This window comes from Bradysia coprophila (genome assembly GCF_014529535.1).
Source record: "Bradysia coprophila strain Holo2 chromosome X unlocalized genomic scaffold, BU_Bcop_v1 contig_173, whole genome shotgun sequence".
NCBI classification, from domain to species: domain Eukaryota; kingdom Metazoa; phylum Arthropoda; class Insecta; order Diptera; family Sciaridae; genus Bradysia; species Bradysia coprophila.
The window spans coordinates 1,101,163-1,120,215 of record NW_023503302.1 but is presented as its reverse complement, the minus strand read 5'-3'; the positions used below and the strand labels follow the sequence as shown (position 1 = coordinate 1,120,215).

The window sequence follows — 19,053 nt, the reverse complement described above, 5'->3', positions numbered from 1 at the left end:
ATTGTTCCATTGAATGAAAATTTCTTTTTCAAAGGGTACAACTTCCACTCATATATACTATATGTTTAGCTTGCGCACACAGTGCACTTGATAACAATCTACATTTCATAATTTTTTATTACAAAATGAATGAAATATGTGAGATATATTTTAGTTGATAAAAATTCGAGATAAATCCAATTTAGTAAATGTCACTCCGATGTACTTTTTAGCATATTAGAATTTTACAAACCCCACCACATATAATATGGAAAAAAATCAGTTTCCCTGGGAATGAGTTCAAATTACATTCCGTACTGTAAAAGCACAAGATTCGCAAAAAAAATACCGAGGTAAAATTGAATTTATCAGCATGATAGCATGCTCGTACGAACGTCATAAGAAATTGCAAAATTTTCGGTAAAACATTTTTAGTGCAATGAATAAATAATGCAACGACATTAAATTCTTCTGCAGAATTGTTGTAGCAATAAAATTGAAGTCATCTTTCGAAATGTTTTATTCACTTTGTGGCGTTTACATGCCTTCTCCGCCATTGCTTCAACTGCTACTTCCTAGAATTTGTGCCATTTATTTTAATATCGTTCATACGGTATGACATCAGGGAACAAACAGAAGCTTTAGCAAAGTAGAAATGTGATCTATTTAAATTGAAAGTAGTCACAAGTCGAGAAATTTAATTTCGCAAATCATAACTTTCATGTTTACAAAGTGCCCGCACTCCACACACACACACTCACACAAACACATAGCTCCTGTCTATTGTATATGTCCTTTGTTCTGGGCTGGGACCATTACGATTTTTAATCTCAATCAATTTTAAACTATTTGCCTCGGGGGAATTTCTGTGCTTCAATATTGTATACTACTAGCGCTCCACTTTGATGAATTATTGCAGAAACTTTATGAAAAAAATGTTTACAAATATCCTATGGGAATCAAAATTCTTCTGTGCTTGCGTGGCACAGAAAAAGAAAAGGGAAAAATGTGAAAATTGTTGCCATCATGGGCATAATTTGGGTTTATGAGATAACCGAACTTAGTGCGTTACGTCAACATGAGAATTCTGTTCGGATTGAAAATTGACATAATCGTAATCGCATAGAACGTGGCCGTATTCTTTATGAATTCGGAAATAACACGCAGGCTCTAATCGCATAAAATGTTCCTTTTTTTATTTATCATTGTTGCTGGTGATTATTAACTGCACCATTTGAGGGCGACTTGTGAAAACTTGAATGGCTGTGTTAATGTTGCGGTTTCACTTAAACATATTTATGTGAAATGAACATCCACGGTACATGACATAGATTTAGTAAATTACACCCAATTACGAATGATGTGAAAAAAAACACGAATACAATTGAAATTACCAAAGAATTTAGCATTTTCGCTTGGATATTATACAAACTTAAATTTGCCAACAAAATGTTCAATTCTTACATACCGTACACCAGATGTACCAAATTATGACACCATTTTATTTCACTAAATATGTATAAAGCTGAGCTTTCACTGAATGCGACAGTAGAAGCCATTTCCGTTGAAAATTGTGTCATTAGCAGAAATTTAGCACACGCTAAAAACAATGCTGATGGTTTGTTGCCATCGTATCCCAGTGTCTCTTTGCATCAAAATATGTGACACCGAAATTTTCATGTATACTTTACATATTGTGTATATATTATACCCTCGAAAGAGCACCCTTAAAACCATACAACAACACACAAACAAAGTGTCTGGTGTGTATCACTTTTCTTGTCATCACACGGTTGGGTGTTATAATTGTGCGCGGTGGTATTTTGAATGAAAGTTATATATCCAGACTCAAAAACATACATAAGAAGAAATGAGGCTTGCCCTGTCAGTTTTTGATACCACGAGAGTGCTCCGTTCCCATACTGTATGGATATATATATATGTGTGTGGAATAAACGGTAATTAACTGAATGTTATTTATAACACACAATATCATTTTGAATGTAATTTCATTGTACTCACGCTCTCTGCTCAGTCAACTAAGAAAATTGTGGATTTTTTTTGTTTTAATACATCCAGCGACAAGATTTCTCTGTCTCTGCGCTAAGGTTTCTTCATAATTAACACTTCTTCGTTAGATGTAATAATGCGAGAAGGTATACCATTCATATAAAGGTTGGGGGATCAGACGTTGTAATTTGTGGGTTAGCAAAGTGGTTGTCAGAAAATAATATTGTTTTAGGATGTGGTTTGTTTGCAACTAAGTAAATTTAAATGTGATTTTATGTAAATTAGATTCACTGATTCCTTATAAGATAGTGTGCCATAACGAATCATGACCTTTTCTCTTCATTTTATGCAATTTTTGTTTTATATGTTATTCGTATTCGAATTCAACGACTGAAAACAAATTCGTACGATGCTGCTGTTGAGACGGATAAGTTTTTATTCGTTGAGACTGCGACTGCATCCGATAATCATTCCATTTGAAATTATTATTTATTTTAACTATCGCGCATCGCTTCATTAAATTGGACCGAATCGATGAAATTTCCTTCTTATTACGGTCAACAATAATGTCGATCGTCTGCTCAATTTATGTTTACATTTCGGATCTTATAATTAGTTCATTAATCCACGAACAAAGAATAAGTGCAACAACAAGGAAGAAAAATCAAATTTGATGAGAAAATTTACAATTTCCCGTGTTCCGTAAAAGTTTTTCATTTTCATTAAGCCATCAAATTTTCTTTTCATATTAAACAATACCTGCGTACTGTGCGACCCATTTGTGAAACTTTTCCGCGCGTTACATCATAACAAATTTATTATCATATTTTTTTGCCTCGAACGAACAGGAACGAAATCGAGCAAGACTTTCGGCATATTATATGTACGTATAAGTTAGTATAGCAAGCCAAAAATATAAAATAAGTTTAGCTCAACTTTTCTTTTTCGATTCGCATGGAATTGTAGGGATTTGTTAAATAAAGTCGTTTTCAATTTATAATATGAAAAATATTTATGTTTTCATGCATGTTTACTTGTGCTTTGCATTTGATTTATTCTTTTTCTTTTTACTCTGTCTTACTCTCTGATCTCGTAGGAGTTTGTAGGCATGAAAAACGTATGTTCGAACAATTTCTTTACCGAAAGAAATTGGATTAAAAAAGCGGATCGTTAAATGGGTGGTTTACGTTATATATATGAATAAGATTCTTACTGTTTAAGCGGTAACTTCTTTGCAATGAAAGAATTTTTATTGGATAACATTCTTTTGTAGAAAACTTCTGTGTATAAATGACACTTGTGACAATCCAGTTGACTGCTTCTCTATACATTCCGAATCCCATTAAGCTGTTCCACATAAAAAAAAAATTACCACACTGCTTCTGACAAAGCAACAATGTACATACACACATACACCAAATCTACCTTTTCACACCGTACACCGCAACTTTATGTTTGAATTTTATTTGTGTGCTCGTACAACCACAGCATCTCAAGGATACGTAGATGTTACGTTATTTATATGAATCAAACTGGGTGCCTAAAACAGATATATTTTATTTAACATACTCGAAAACAAGTATTTTTTTATTGGTTGAGTAGAAAGGGAATATTCTCTAAATAATAAATGACTAAAGGAAATTGCAGTTGCGTTTTTTTTCTGTTATTGTTAAAATGGAAAAACTTTTTCGGATGGAATACGAAAATGCATTTTAGTTGCATGTATAAGAAATTTATGTATAGGAAAAAGGAAGTTACGCTTTTCGTTAAAGCGGGAAAAAGTTTGTTGTGAACTTGCACAAAAAAAAATGAAGTAAACGTAGAGATTCAATGAAATGAGATTCGTCTGATTTATTAATAATTTCGTGAAAGTCCCCAAGTTTAAATTTAATACATTTTGTTTATCTTGAAACGAGTTTATCATATTTTTTTTCTTCTCTGTACCAATGCTTACAAACCATGCATAATAGTAAAAGGGTGAACGTACGTATCTGCAACAAAGTCCTGAACATTCAAACTCAACAGAATGTAGTCATCAATTATGGCAACAAAAACAAAGTTCAGATTATAGTTCAGGCAAAAACTAAATTTAATGAATTTGTCCTAAGAACAACAATCTCAATGGTAACCAATCTTCTTTGCACCTGTATGTATTTGAAGTTTCAATTTTATTCGAATGAATAGAAGGTGCTTATTCTTGGCACAGTAATCGCAACTGTTATACATACAATTTTCACAAAGTAAGGATTAAACATTTCTCAGGATTATTCAATTTATAATATAACTCGTCAAAGAAATAATGTGGTGCATCTTCAAAGCAGCAGTTTTTACTTAAAAACCACACTGTCCAATACGGCTAAAATACTTCATGGTCTTTCGTGTCTTCCTTTTAACTTTTAATGTGATCTAAAATCATAGTAAAATTATCAACATTTTTGATGGGATTAGTGAAACATTTTGAATCACATCGCTTGAGTTGAATTTAAATAAACATTCTCATTCCATTATACACAAAACGGACAGCAAATATATCATACCAAGCCATTAAAAATACAATTTTTTTAGACATTGTCGAAAATCGTTTTCCCAAACTTGCAGAATTTTCCAAACGTACCGATACGATGTGACCATCTTACTTCGGGAACGCCGAAACGATTACTGACAGGCTAGTGACAAGCACAGCGCTGTGAAACGATTGCTATGAACCAAAAACCGTGACGTCATCTCACATTGCTCCATCTGATCGAGGAAGATTTTTTTTTTTTTGATATCTTCCTTAAGGTGAAGGAGCAAGTGAGGATCCATCTGGTAAATTATGCTCCGTCAGAAAGGGGTCCCCTAGCATTTTCTAATTTCCACTGAAACGCTTGTGAATCTATTGGCCCAGTGTCACTGCCTGACTTTGAGAAAAATTCCCATACTTCGATAAAATCAAGAAAACAAGGAAATGGAAAATATTCCTCACAATTTTTTTTATCGATTTTCTTGATTTGCTCAAATCTAAGTAATGTACGAAAATTCAGAAAATTCACGAAAATTGAAAAATGGTTGCGCAAAGAATTCATGAAAGAGTTTAGTTACTTAACTCTTTCATGAATTCTTTGCGCAACCATTTTTCAATTTTAAAAATTAATTCAAAATAAATTTCATGTTATAGATTTCAATCGTGTTGTTGGGTAATGCTGAGTCGGCTAGATAATTTTTTCTTCCTCAATATTTTACAAGATTGGATACGTCTCAATGTTGTAGGCATTTTAAAAGCCAATCGAAAGGTTAATTAATTAATTTAGTCACATGTGAAGCCTCGAGTCGAGTTCCACTGTTTATTCGTCTAGGGTTGTAAAAAAAAAGAAATGTCGAGGGATTTATTATTTATTTATTCACCGCCAATCGATATCGTTCACATGGATGTGATGCTTCATTCATTTAAATTTATGCACATAATACTCAACATAATTGAACCGAAAATCCAACATGTTCGAATATTCTTCATCCAAGAACAAAATCTTTTATTAGATTATCCTAAACGTCTAGACAGTTTGATATTTAACAACAACAACAACAAAAAAGAGAGAGAAGAGAAAAGGATTTGAATCAAAATATATTATAACCCGTTTGTTTGGAGATCAAAATTCAGAAATCATAAACGCAGTTAAGGGCTTAGTTGAACTCTTTTCTAACCAACGAAAGTATTTACATTACAGACACAGGTTGAGGAGTCAATATGACCAGACTTGATGTTTACATCTCGTAACAATTGAATTATGAATTCGCTATTCTTATCGGATAAGCTTGATCAAATAATAAATCGAAAATAAAAACAAGCTCTGCAAAGAAAACATGGCCCAACAGTGATGTCGAACAGTTTTGCTAATAAAATAAAAGTACATGCATAGGTAGGTGAAACAAAACTACAACATCATTTGAACAGACATACATGTTCGTCTTCAAGCTTTTATTGCCATCGAATGCATTTTGTTGTTTTTTGTGTTGTTCTTTGCTGAAGCCCATACGGTTGGCTACACTAAATCTGCATTCGGTATGTTTATGCATTTATTTTCTCCTCAAAATGGAAAAGTTTACATATATTTTGATCAGTGGGCCGAGTTGAGTTCAGAGTTTAACGGTTTAATTTGCTATCAATTTGATTTTATATTCAATTGACTTCTATTAAGGATTAATGAAACGGAATGCCTAACATTGCGATATGAAGTCATCCGAAGGTTCAGGAAAGTATCACCATAATAATCTTTCACCCAGCTAGAGAACTAATGCATCATGCATCCTTGACAGAATACATACTGTCTATTTGTCAAAAATATATATCTAGCTAGGGAATAAGATTTATGAGTATGAATATGAGGAGCAGAACTGAATTTGAGAACATTGTAACGGTCGATAGGGGTTGAACGAAAGAAATTTTACCGTTCCTAGCTTCAAATCGCGAGGTTCTCGAATTTTGACTAGTCAAATAATTCTTGAAAAATGTTGTTACAATTTTTTGTAATGATTCAAAATAGCATTTCCTATGAGGTAACAACCATCAATATCGAATTTATATTTCTGTCTATCTATGACCCCCCAAAAAATACCACTTTTATAGTCACATATGGGCACAAAAAAAACGTTTACTGAAATCGGTTCAAATTTATCACGTACGGAATTTTGAAAACCGACAAATTTTCTGTTCCGGTGTTTTACTGGAATTTCTGATTTCTTCATATAAAAATAAATGTAAAATTCACAAAAAACCAATTAACCACAAAACAGAAAATGTGTCGGTTTTCAAAATTCCGAGCGTGCAGTGAGAATATATCGAGATGTCACAATTTAACTGGACTTGCCCGAAGAGTGTTTGTTATGTTTGTATGCGTGGACCAGCTGAAAATCAGCTGATTCAAATTTCTCACTAAATTTTACTGACATCGACTGCATATTCTCGATAAAATGAATCCGAGATGTAGCAATAGTCACAAAAAACACGACTTTTACTTTCCGAGTTATGTTTGCAGAAAGTTCGTGAGATTTGATTAAATAAAAGTATTTTCCACCCGCGTGCAAAATACCTCAAAAATGTTATTGAAACTTTCATTAAAAAGTTATTGGAAGTTTTCCGAATTTGTTTCTCCAGAGTTTTGAGAAATAAAAAAAAATCCAAACTATGAACACAGTCAGTCAGACAGATCAGACATCCTGCAAATATGTTTTTCTTAAATTCACGGTTTACGTAAAACCGTGCCACCCAAAATTGATTGACGTTACAACGCTAAAATACAATTTGAAATTTGATTTAATTCTACTGGTTAACGGTATCGATCTTGTTGCCACTTTGGTAAAATGTTTCGAGTGTTAGAACATCAGTTGCATTAAATCATTTACAATTGGAAAAGTTAAGAGTTTTTCCGGCTTGTTCACAACATAACATGCGAAACTATCGTTTGTTTGTCGAATAGTTTTGTTGAATGGTAGACATTTAAATCCCATATGGAAAGAGTTCTTTTTATTTAAAAATGTAACGTGAAACCTCGGTAAGCAAAGAGATTTATTTACACGCCCACACCGACACACACACACACACACACACACTCATTTCACTCATGCAACTATCTATTGGATTGAAAACTTTTCCAATAAATCTCACCAAAACGAACATTTTTATCCCAAATGTCGATAACGTTCATTGTGTGTGTAAAATATTTTCAATTATCTACTTTAAAATACGATTAAACAATATTTAGTGCCATTGACTCGAACGATCACAACCCATAAATCGAATGGAGAATCCATTTCCTTAGCAAAAGGTTTCCATATTTTATATGTACCTATGCTGAAGAGTACACAATGAAAGCATTTTTCGTGTTTCCTTTTGCAGGAAGAGAACCAGTTGAGGTAGAAAAAAGATTGTATTTTTCTTTAAACCTTACTTTACAGCAGCAACAACAACAACAAAAAAAAACTCATTTCGTTCTTCTTTTTTGCTCTATTTACAGACTGGAAAACATTTTCATCGTACTTCACTATTAATTAAGGCGTTCAATCATAAGTTTCGTTTAGACTTGGAATTAAATTCGTAAGTATAACACAGATATAACTCAATGAAAAAATTATATAATTACACCATCAGGAAGTTAGTTATTATTTTTCTTTGTATATATTTTCGAAAAACTTTTCTGTGAAATGAAACTTTTATTTGGAATACCAGTCAAATGACATATATGTACATCCAAGTGTATGTATTTATATATAGCCACACTTAAACTGTGTATGTGTATGTGTGCGGTGCAATAACTTTAAAAATAAGAATTTGTCAATATCGCGTAGCAGCACGTTTATCGACTGAAATATACTGCCAGCATAACGTTACATGTGAATGAATTGAATTTTGTCTTATACATAATTTCTGTTTGTAAGAATGGTAAGAATAATACAATTACCATATCCCGTTCTCAGAAACTTTTATCGTCGTGTACATGAATCCTATCATAGACTGAGCAATAGCGGAGTCCGTGGCGCTAGCCCCTTCTGTAAGAAAATAGCAAACGAAGAAATGCTTTGGGGTGCGACACTATGTATAACCGAAATTTTGTTCTACCCATTAGTCCATATTGCTGCAAAACCTATTTTATCATGTTATCGCATGTTAAATACGAACAAAACGAGCTATCACTTGACTAGGTTAAAAATTACCGGAGATACATCATTTTGAAATTGGTCACTTTTCATACTAAGTACACCAAATTGACTTTTTCCAAATTAACAAAATCCTTCAACTTACTCAGTATGTTTCTATCTATGTATCTATCGATGGGCTATCTCGGAAAGTGGACAGTCTGGATGTATGGGGAAAAAAATACTATATGAATCGACCAAGTTGGAGGGAAGAGACCTTGGAATGGGTGAAACTCGGCTCAAATTTTCAAATTTCGTCAAATTTTTAAATTTCGTCAAACTTTTGATTTTCGTCAAATTTTTGAATTTTTTCAAATTTTCATACTTAAAATCGATTTTTTACCATGACAACATAATCTCCATTTTTGTACATTTGTTCGTCAAATTTTCGAAACCTATTTTCCTTTTCATATTTGCTTAACAAGATCAGGGGAAAAAGAATGTATCTAAGAACGAGATCGTCAGAATTATCTGCCAATTGTGTGTGGATTTTTTTTATAACATGATTTTCTAAATGAAGTCAACTATTTTTGTGTAGAGGTGAAAGCGACACCTCCAGCGATTTCATTAATTTTAGAAGTTACACAAGGCTAGCGCCACACTTTTTCTCTTTAGAGGTTTTTGTTGTTATATTTATAGATTCATCGCCAATCCTGAACTGAGAGAATATTGCATTCAGAATGGATATTCCTTTTTTTTCAATTCATTTTGCTATAAAAATAAATTCTTAAGAAGTAGACGATACATTGGAGATGACCCGAATAAACTATACTGGCATGACAAGTACATGCAATTAAATTCGCAATGTTGATCCATAAGAAGAAAAAAAGAGTTCACTGTGATGAGCTCTATAGAATTAATGATGCTAAATCGGAACCGGGAGCCAGACGTTTGTCTTTGTCGCGTGCCGTATAATGATTTCTGTTGAAGATAATGTTTTCAATTATGAGGCTTCAAATAAATTTTCCGTTCGTATTTGCCTTTAGTATCTGGCTGCCACAATGCTAATTAACTAATTTGTTTACTTTCACTTGAAAATTTTCTCATGCTGACTTGTCAAATATTAAGCACAATAACGTTCCGTTTATACAGCTAACTAAACTGAAACAAATAATACTTTCTGTGAATTATTGCCAAAAGTTTGTTATAAAAGGAGGAGGAGTAAACGAAAATAAAAATGTATACCGTACACCTATAATGAATAATGATGTGGCATCAGATTGAAATGCAGAAAAGTCCTTAATCCTCCAAAATAATTTTATTTCAAAATTTTCAAACCGTTTTGTGTACACATACCATTCTATATACCATTTATACCACTACTTTCAAACGTGTACACAATCACAATCTTCATTGCCACCTACTACCCAAACATTTCAACGCTCTGGGCTTTTAAATGAAGACTAATCGAACAAAACTTTTTCCGACTATTCGTTTTGAATGAATAGCCACTGCTCAAAGTTTACCCTACAAAATAAACCGTCCCTCATGCCCAAGATATTTTCTATACACAAACAAAAGACGGCTCAATGGAACGAGTTGTCATTAAAATGTGGATATAGTTTCCATGCACAGATAAAGGACATTTAAGGAATATAAATTATCAATTGTATATTTAAAGGTAGTGCTCACCCCCATACCCCATACCCCACGATGAATATGGATATATGTGCGTAGCACAATGTAGACAAGTTTTCGTTGTACTGTGTATAAGATTTATAAATGTAATTGTTTAACGAACGTGTTTTGAGGAGTCATTTGTTTGATTTAAATGTTTACATTCTGGAGACTACGGTTCTCGAACCGAATGAACACAATTGTAATGTTAAAGTAAGGTGATATTTGGTGCGGTGATGATGGTGTTGTTTTGCTGTTTCTATGTGCACATGGAAAATGAATTGTTGTTTTGGGACATTGGACTTTAATCGGTATTATGGGTTACGAGGTTTTATGGGCTGCGTGCATAATAAATCTTCAAACCGGTATACTGATTGGTAAATAATGAAATTTTCCGTAGGATGCGATGTGTTGATTTTATGATCTTTGGGGAATGTAACATTTTGATTTGATTTTATTGGAAAAGTGTTATTCGAAATTAATTACTACCACACATACGCGAGAGAATTGTTTCATTTAATTTATAGGATCCGTTACAAATAGGACACGATCGCTAAATCAATCCTGCCAGATATTTAGAGAATTACGGTGAAAACTAAATAAATTGCAAATGATTAGTTGGCAAACTGGTTCTGATTGTTGAACGATTCATTGCTGATTTTATGTCGATGATAAATTCATAGTAGATTCTGAGGAAAAAATATAAGGGTTAATAACTCGATTAGTTTCCGGGGCAGGCTTTTGGAATATTCGGATAAATTCGGATGGACTGTAAGATATAATGTAGTCTATAGTTAAATTCGTCTCGATCTTTTCTTGTTCCATAACATCAACTAAAAACATAGAACTGAACCAAGCATTAGAACAGATTCTTTTAACGTAAATTAGTCCCTCTCTTCATATTTAAAATTGCGACGCAGTAGGATTATGCCAACCTTACAGACTTAATTTATATGAGAAATTTTGACTACTGGTCGATGGGACCCCTCTTGAAAATTCGGTTCTCGTGCTATATCAAAAATCATCATGTTGATTTTCATCAATGGTGAAAAAAAACTTTGTCGAGAAAGTGTTCGCTGCTTTCCATCAGCAAAAAATATTGTTGCTCATTTCCACCGAGGGGGAGGTTAAAAATCTTTGATACCAAAACTTTGAATGGTGAAACAGGCCTTGGGTATAACGGATAGCTACGAATAAAACGTTAGGAAAAACATTTTTTGTTGAAATTTCCCTTTCAACTAGAAACAAAAAACCATAGAACTTGGTGACATATGTATGGCCGGGACATTCTTTAAATCTTTTTTTTACCGTGAAACCATGATGGCTCATTTTTGTGAAAATGCAGATGTGGATCATGTTGTCTTCTGCAGTTTTTCAGATTTGCACAAAAATCAGCCGTGGTAAAAAAATTATTTAAAAAAATGTCTCGGTCAAAATTATGTCACTGCGTTTTATGGGCCTTACACCACTCAGTTTAAAATACTAGAACATTCTGTAGTAGTTTTTCGATTATTTATTGATGAATTCATCAACTTCTAATTATGTACTGCGAGTACTCAATCGGCTATAAATTGGGAGTAGATGCATTACAACCTATATCTCGTTAATAAATTACAGTGTTTAACCGTCGTTAGTTATGCAAAGCTAAAACCTAAAGTACCTTAATCTATGATACATGAGAATCTGATATAAATGAAATTAGCCAGCTAAATATTGCAACTGAAGAGAAAATAGTTCTTTACATGCGTAAGGGATATCCATGAAGGTCATCAATATGGATTGTCATTTCTCCACATCCGCTTCAGGCACAATCTGTATGCTATTTTCTAAAGAAACGATTTACTGAAATACGTTGCTGTCCATCGCCTATGACGTTAACAAAACGTAGTAAAAATGAATGCATAACAATCATTATAAGCGTTTAAAAGAAAATTATTTGTTTACTCCTCTAGCTTTCGAGACTTTAGGCTGTATGGGACCTGAAACAAAGAAATTCATTGAGAAATTAGGAAAAATTATAAAGGCCACTTCAGGGGAACCGCGATCAATGGATTATTTATTGCAGAAAATTTCAATTGCGATACAAAGAGGCAACGCTGCGTGTATTTTGGGGACTTTGGGAACGGATAGAGTAGATGATTTTTATGTTTTGTAACCTTTGATTTTTGAAAAGATCGTTTTTTTACGGGCTGCATCATTGTGAGCAGCCTTTTTTTTCGCATATTTAAATAAAGAGAACTAAAATGCATAACTCGGGAGAAAAATGACAAATTCTCTAGTGTGATTATTGACCTCGTCTTTACCTCGCGGATCAACAACCTTCACTCGAAAACTTATCTTTCAAGTTGTTCTTTTCTTCAGTCATGTAAGAAGCTATTGTGTCTATGCCATACGCCATCGTTTTTGTTTTGTCGTTGAGACAGAAAATTTCATTTCAATTGACGCTTGTTATTTCACAGACCACAGTCTCCATAAGAGATTCTATGTGCCTTTTATAAGTTTGTATGAATCTTCGTTACTAATTGCCTCAAACAATTTTCAAGACTTTATATGGCATAGGTACACATATTCCGTGAACGCTTTTGTCATTAGCATTTACATTCCATCAAGTAAATTATTTACAAAAGGTTGTTTGATAAAACAAACAATTTTATATACGACTTATTTGAAATTAAATTTTAGTGTGCTGACGGATCTTCTAGTTTACCGTACGATATTTGTAATGTAAAATATTACACCAAAGTGATTAGCAAAGGTGATGATTGTCGATTTTACTCCATTTGATCATTAACCACTCAAAGCCCTGTCACAAACGCACACTTGTTATTCCCTATACACTTTCTTGGAATTTCATAACGACTTACCACGAATGAGAATTATTAAGTTGGATTATAAATGTTTACAAATAAACAGTTCGTAGGCAACATTTGATGCGAACTTTCGACTAAAGTTAAACGTATAATTCCGAATCGACTTTAATAAATGAATATCCGCTCGGTTTAGATAAAGTTCATCCATAAAATATAATATTGACCATAACTTTCTAGCCTCGTACAAAGCACTGGGGGCTATTAGGTTTAATTTGCCATTTGTCACACCCGAAATTATGAACGGGGACAGAGCGCAAAGCATTTTCTTACGTCTAGATATACACCAAACGAAGAAAAAAAAGTTTCTGAAAAAAATTTCAACATTTATAGGTCACACTTTCAAGTTGGTCGTTTGGTTGTTTTCATACACATCTCTATGCTAACATACACTCTCTCTGCACGTCCTATTTAATGATGTATGAAAACAGAGCATACGACCAGCTGAAATCGGAACGAAAATGTGTAACCCGAATGTTGCGTCTTACTGTAATTAGATTGTACTAGGTATATTTCGCACGGGTCTAACGTCGCAACGATCTGCTAAGTTCTCAACTGGTTCTTTATGAGTTCATAATATATTTCGCAACACAAACAACATCAAATAACTGAAAATTATATTGATTTTGTCGATGTTTCTTCTATGAAAAGATTATGTTCATATAGACATATCGATGCCGATGGAAGGAAGATATTTTTCTGGAATTGTGTACACAAAAAAAAATTTAATCCAACTTTCAACTCAATCTTCGATCATATAAAAATATACACTTCAGTGTTGTGTGGATATTTGTCGTTTTCTATTCTTATAATTTCGTGTTTGTATTTTCGTATTTTATACGATATTGATTTAGAAGAAAAATACGTACTTATGTACCTATCGATGTGATGTAATGTAATAATCTTGTGGAAAATCTCCGAAAATACATCATTCGAATTCCAGCTTAGCAAAAGGACGAGATATTTTTTTTTCTCACAAACATGAACACAAAAAACGCAAGAAGAAAAAGATTTGTAAACAAGAATCTATAATATCAAATTTAAATCATTCGTCCTTTTCTTCTAAAACGTTTCAAGTTAAGCGAAAAAATGAAGAAAAATAAAGAAGAAAAAACCCAAGCGAATAGAAAAAAAACCATTCTTCCGCTCTCTTCTCCGGTTTCCATAGAAAATTATAAATAGGCAATGACATGATATTGCTTGGAGACATTTCGAGTATCCATTCTACGCAGTAATTATGTCTGAAGAGGCCTTCATGATGTTCCAAGCATGATACAACTGAACTGACGAACAACCTAAAATATTAAATTCATAGGAGTTTTTGGTTGGGATTTGGCAATATTATGTTCGTAGTACGAACTTCGTACTCACTTAGTTATTTGATATGTTTGGCTAGATTACCGAGAACAACTTATTACATCGGACCCTATTTACGTCATTCCACCATCATGAGTGAGACTAATCAGCAACTGGACACAGCCTCACAATATTTAAATTTTTTGGAGCATTTCAACATACCATCAGTTTACTCTTCTTTTAATTAAAATCGAGTTGAAACACGACAGAGTAAAGTTAACCTAATTTTACCTAATTCGAAGTACATATCATTTTGTCTGTACCCGTGCCTTTGGCGCTAGAGCTTTCGACTGATAATCGAGAGATCCCGTGTTTAAATCCGCAGCTGTGCAAGATGTTTTTTCTTTCATTCGCTTTCTATCTAACACTTACTCGTAGATATTCTAATAGTCCGTTACCAATTTGCAACCTTAAAAATATTGAAAGTCCTTTTTTCCTTTCTTTAGAACAGTCGATATTTTTAACGTTGCGAATTGGCAACGGACTATTAGAATACTCGTAGATATTACATAGAAAGAGAATGAAGGAGAAATCATCTTGCCCAACCGCGGATTTAAACAAATTAGGTTTATTTTACTCTGTCGTGGTTGAAATGTCACGATATTAAATAACCATTAAACATTATATGTATGCTTCCGACATAACACGTACTAGTAAGTTGATGACTACCATTACACCCGTTTTTCATTCACTTATTTATGTGATCTTATCATTACACCCGTTTTTAAGCAAAATAACATCAGAAAGTTGCCGATGTGAGTCAATCGCGTCGACCCGTATGGCATTAACTCCACAGCTCTTCCAACTCTTAATAGATAATTTCATAATAATCTCCCAGCATGAAACGACACCTTCACAGTACTTTTTTGTGTGCTAAAAATACCTCGCTTAAATATACTATAACACAAATTATCTTGATTCATGAAAACAAACACCACTGCTGATGAACAGCTACCTTGAATCTCGACGAAGTCCTTATTTATACAGAAAGCATATTTCAAAACACCCAACCTACAGTTTTTTTTTTGTTTTGTTTTTCTAATTAATGTTTATGACTGTAACTCGAAGTAAACCGAAATATCTCATTTTCGTATTCAAGAGCATAACTGAATCATAAAAAACGGAAGCAACAGAAGGACATTTCGCTAGGTACTTTTACATTTCATAGTGGTGTACACATTGGATTTGAATTCGTGTGTATTCAAGTCATATATGAAATTAAATTGTAATATGGTCTGTCTAGACATGAACGCGATATTTCCTTCCAATATTTTAATTGACATAGACAGAGTTATAGCTTTAAATATTCCTTCCTATTGTAACAAAATCCTTCCCAAGACATTCAGCGGATTTTGATGACCAAAGTCCGTGCTCATTGAAGCGGTTGAGAGTTGTGTCTCTTCTACCCTTCATATCGAGTGTTTGGCATGAAGAAAAGGGAAGGGATCATCAATAAATTCTCGAAAAGAGGAGGACGGATTTTATGGATGTTCCCTATGTCTGCTAAAATGTGTGTGCATGACAGCCATAACTTAAAAAAAACAATGAAGTTGCTCCAACAACAATACAAACTTTTTAGCTCTAGGTTCGGTAAACATTCACGGCTAAAATAAAAGCAAAACATTTTCACATTTGATACAATAATAATCGAAAAAGTAACGTTTTTTACCACTTGTATTACGGTTCGTGCACAGTTGAGGTGTTTGTTTAATTATTTTTTTTTATTCGTGTATTTTAAGAATGTTTGGAATTTATAAAGCCACTCCAATTATAATTGTAGTATAAGTTTTCGGTTTCCAATTATATAATACGGAACGCTTGGATAGTTGACGACTATCCCCGCACCCGACACGATAGAAATGCAAAGCTCCCCGCAAAGTATGAACATATATAGCGATATCAGTTGTATTGTGCCTTCTACCTTGCACTCGATATCAGCCCTCCTCGCCCATTCGATTTTAATTGAAATTGTTTCGAAATTAACGCTCTAAACGTAAAGAAATTCACAAAGTCTACGACAGATCTTAGTTGCAAAAAATAAATTAAATTGAATCGATAAACTTCAAATGGATTTCTGTTCTATTACGTATATATGTATAATGTTAGGCAGCGTTCGCTGAAAATTTGAGAAATGTGTTATCGTTGAGTATAAGAACGAACAGTGTGTGTATATATAAAGGAGCCATGCGGATTACGTAATAGTGCAAGCGCATCGCTTTTGCTTGATTTTATTTTTAACATTATTATCTTCGATCTGCAGTAGAGTTTTCATGAAACTCGATTCGCTTACTATAAATATTTTGTGAGCGATTTTTATCTGAAAGATTGTGGTTTTATTTTTGACTTTTTTTGAAGAGCAAAAAAAACTTTTCAATGAAAAAACTATATACACTTCGGATGCACCTTTTTTACCTCTGTAAATTGTGTAGAGGGCTTTGTAACACTGTGTGTATGCCGTGCAACATAAACAAATATTCATAGTTTTATGGGGGAAAAGTTGAAAGAATAATATTTCTTAAAAATTGAAAAATACAGGCCGCCCGCCGGTAAATAAGTATTCCAGTAGAGAAAAAAAAATGTTGCATAGAAATGTGAAAATTATTCAAAACATTGTTCCGGAAAAGCAAAAAAAAAATGGCATAAGTACCGAAGAACATCAAATTAATTTATGATTCTGATACAACCAGAGTAAATAGATAAAAGTTAGGTCTTTCTATCCCTAAATGGTAGCACAATTTGAACAAACTTTCCTGTGCTGAAAAATTATTATTCAATTTCTACTACACAGTCAAAGTATATAATCGTAGGTAGACACAGTTTTGCTTTGTAACACACCACATATATAACTAGCTCCATATCTCGTTTCATAATGGCAGGAAAACCCAAAAGCATAACCACAATTTTACATTCTCTTTCCAATGTGCTGGACCACCATATTTTAATACATAACTGTAGGCCAAATAAAATTTGAATATTTTTCTAACCGATATGGAAGTAAACTAAGTAGATGATAATTTATAAATATTGTGTCCCAACAAAAATATATCCCATATTAAAGTCCTTCCGATGTAGAAATGTTTTTCGAGTAAATTTTATGGTAAATGGTTGGTAAGAACCGAACAATTTATAATTTCATTGCAAAGATTAAGTTATGAAAAACCTCAAAACGTGCGAAGTACGTATATAGCCGAACCATTTTAAATCATACCAATTTTGCATAGAAATCCACAAAATTGCTGAGCACACACACTCAATCATTTAAAGAATATTTGAACGGAGGATTTAGGAAAGTTTAAGTGAATATGCGACTAGAGATTTTGTGTGATTTTTGAATACCCATTAGCCGTAGTGGTTTGATGGAATTGATGTGGAATATGTGTGAGTAAAATTATTTGCGTAATTAATGTGCCAAGTTATGGTTTCCGGCTCTTTAGTTTTTGTTTGCATACGACATCTGTGCTGTGGCGTGATTCTAAGCATCGAGAAATCTCATTTCAATTCAATAATCCCCACTATCCCCACTACTATAAAATCGAGTAATTACAGGGCGTTGTCAACGAAACAACGCCGAATATCCGTTCGTCGGCATTTAAATCTGTGATTCTTTAATATGTTCACCAGTTAATCACAAGACTGTGAAAATCAACCATTTACCTAACAAAAATTATACCCTTCTTCCACCGATAGAGACAGACAGGTCAATTGGAAAACATTTAAATTGAAATTAATGTTCCTCGGACACATTGAATTGAAACTCACTTTGACTATTGCTTACAGTACAAAAAAAAACATCAAAATTACACGGCAGTCAAATACCAATTTTCACTATAGCTGGATGATGTTATAAAATCAACCCGTTCAATAATAACGTCATTGAAACACCGACGTTTAAAATTCACATCTTTGAAACCGTTTTTCATTAGGAACTAAAGCGCACAAACATTGTATGCTTTTGTGTATACACAGTTTGTATTATTATACATACCTTTTAATATTTTGTGTTGCCAGGGCACAAGATTACATGTATTACATGGGATATATTATGTGCACACACTGTAATTATAGCAATGGATTAAAGTGATTGACGTAAATTTCTGCAATTAGCCTCTTTGTGCTTCGAAAACAGCTTTTCCGAGCACTGTAACGTACATTCAGAACGTACATTATATGCTAGAAAATAATCCATTTTCTGAATGGTATAGAATTTTTATTTGCATGGCTGAAAGTCTGCGTTGAAAGCTTTTTATATTAATCGTAAATTGAAATTAATGAATTTTATCAACTTACTTAGTAGTGGCTAATAATAATACAACCTGATCTTGTTTACGAGAAATGGGTAATTATTTGAGATGCGAAGACTCATCTACTTGAACATCTAATGACTCATGGTATAGTCCTTTAATAACTGTTCAAAACGACTTCCCAGTCACGCGCGAGTGTGTTGGTGCAGGCGTCAAGTAATATCCCTTCCCTATTTATGTGATATTCATAGTAAATGGAAGCGCCATTTACATTGCCGTATCACGTAATTTCCCGAGGACTGAGTAAAAAACCT

General features: G+C 33.2%; 1 protein-coding gene across 1 annotated transcript in view; it reads left to right on the top strand.

Moving 5' to 3' along the window:
• Positions 1–7,984: 7,984 nt before the first annotated feature.
• LOC119068374 (disintegrin and metalloproteinase domain-containing protein unc-71) overlaps positions 7,985–19,053 on the top strand; it is a 77,039-nt gene continuing 65,970 nt past the window's right edge. Inside the window, exon 1 of the mRNA XM_037171943.1 lies at positions 7,985–8,059. The gene's annotated coding sequence lies outside the window, so the exon portion shown is untranslated. The remainder of the gene's footprint in view (positions 8,060–19,053) is intronic.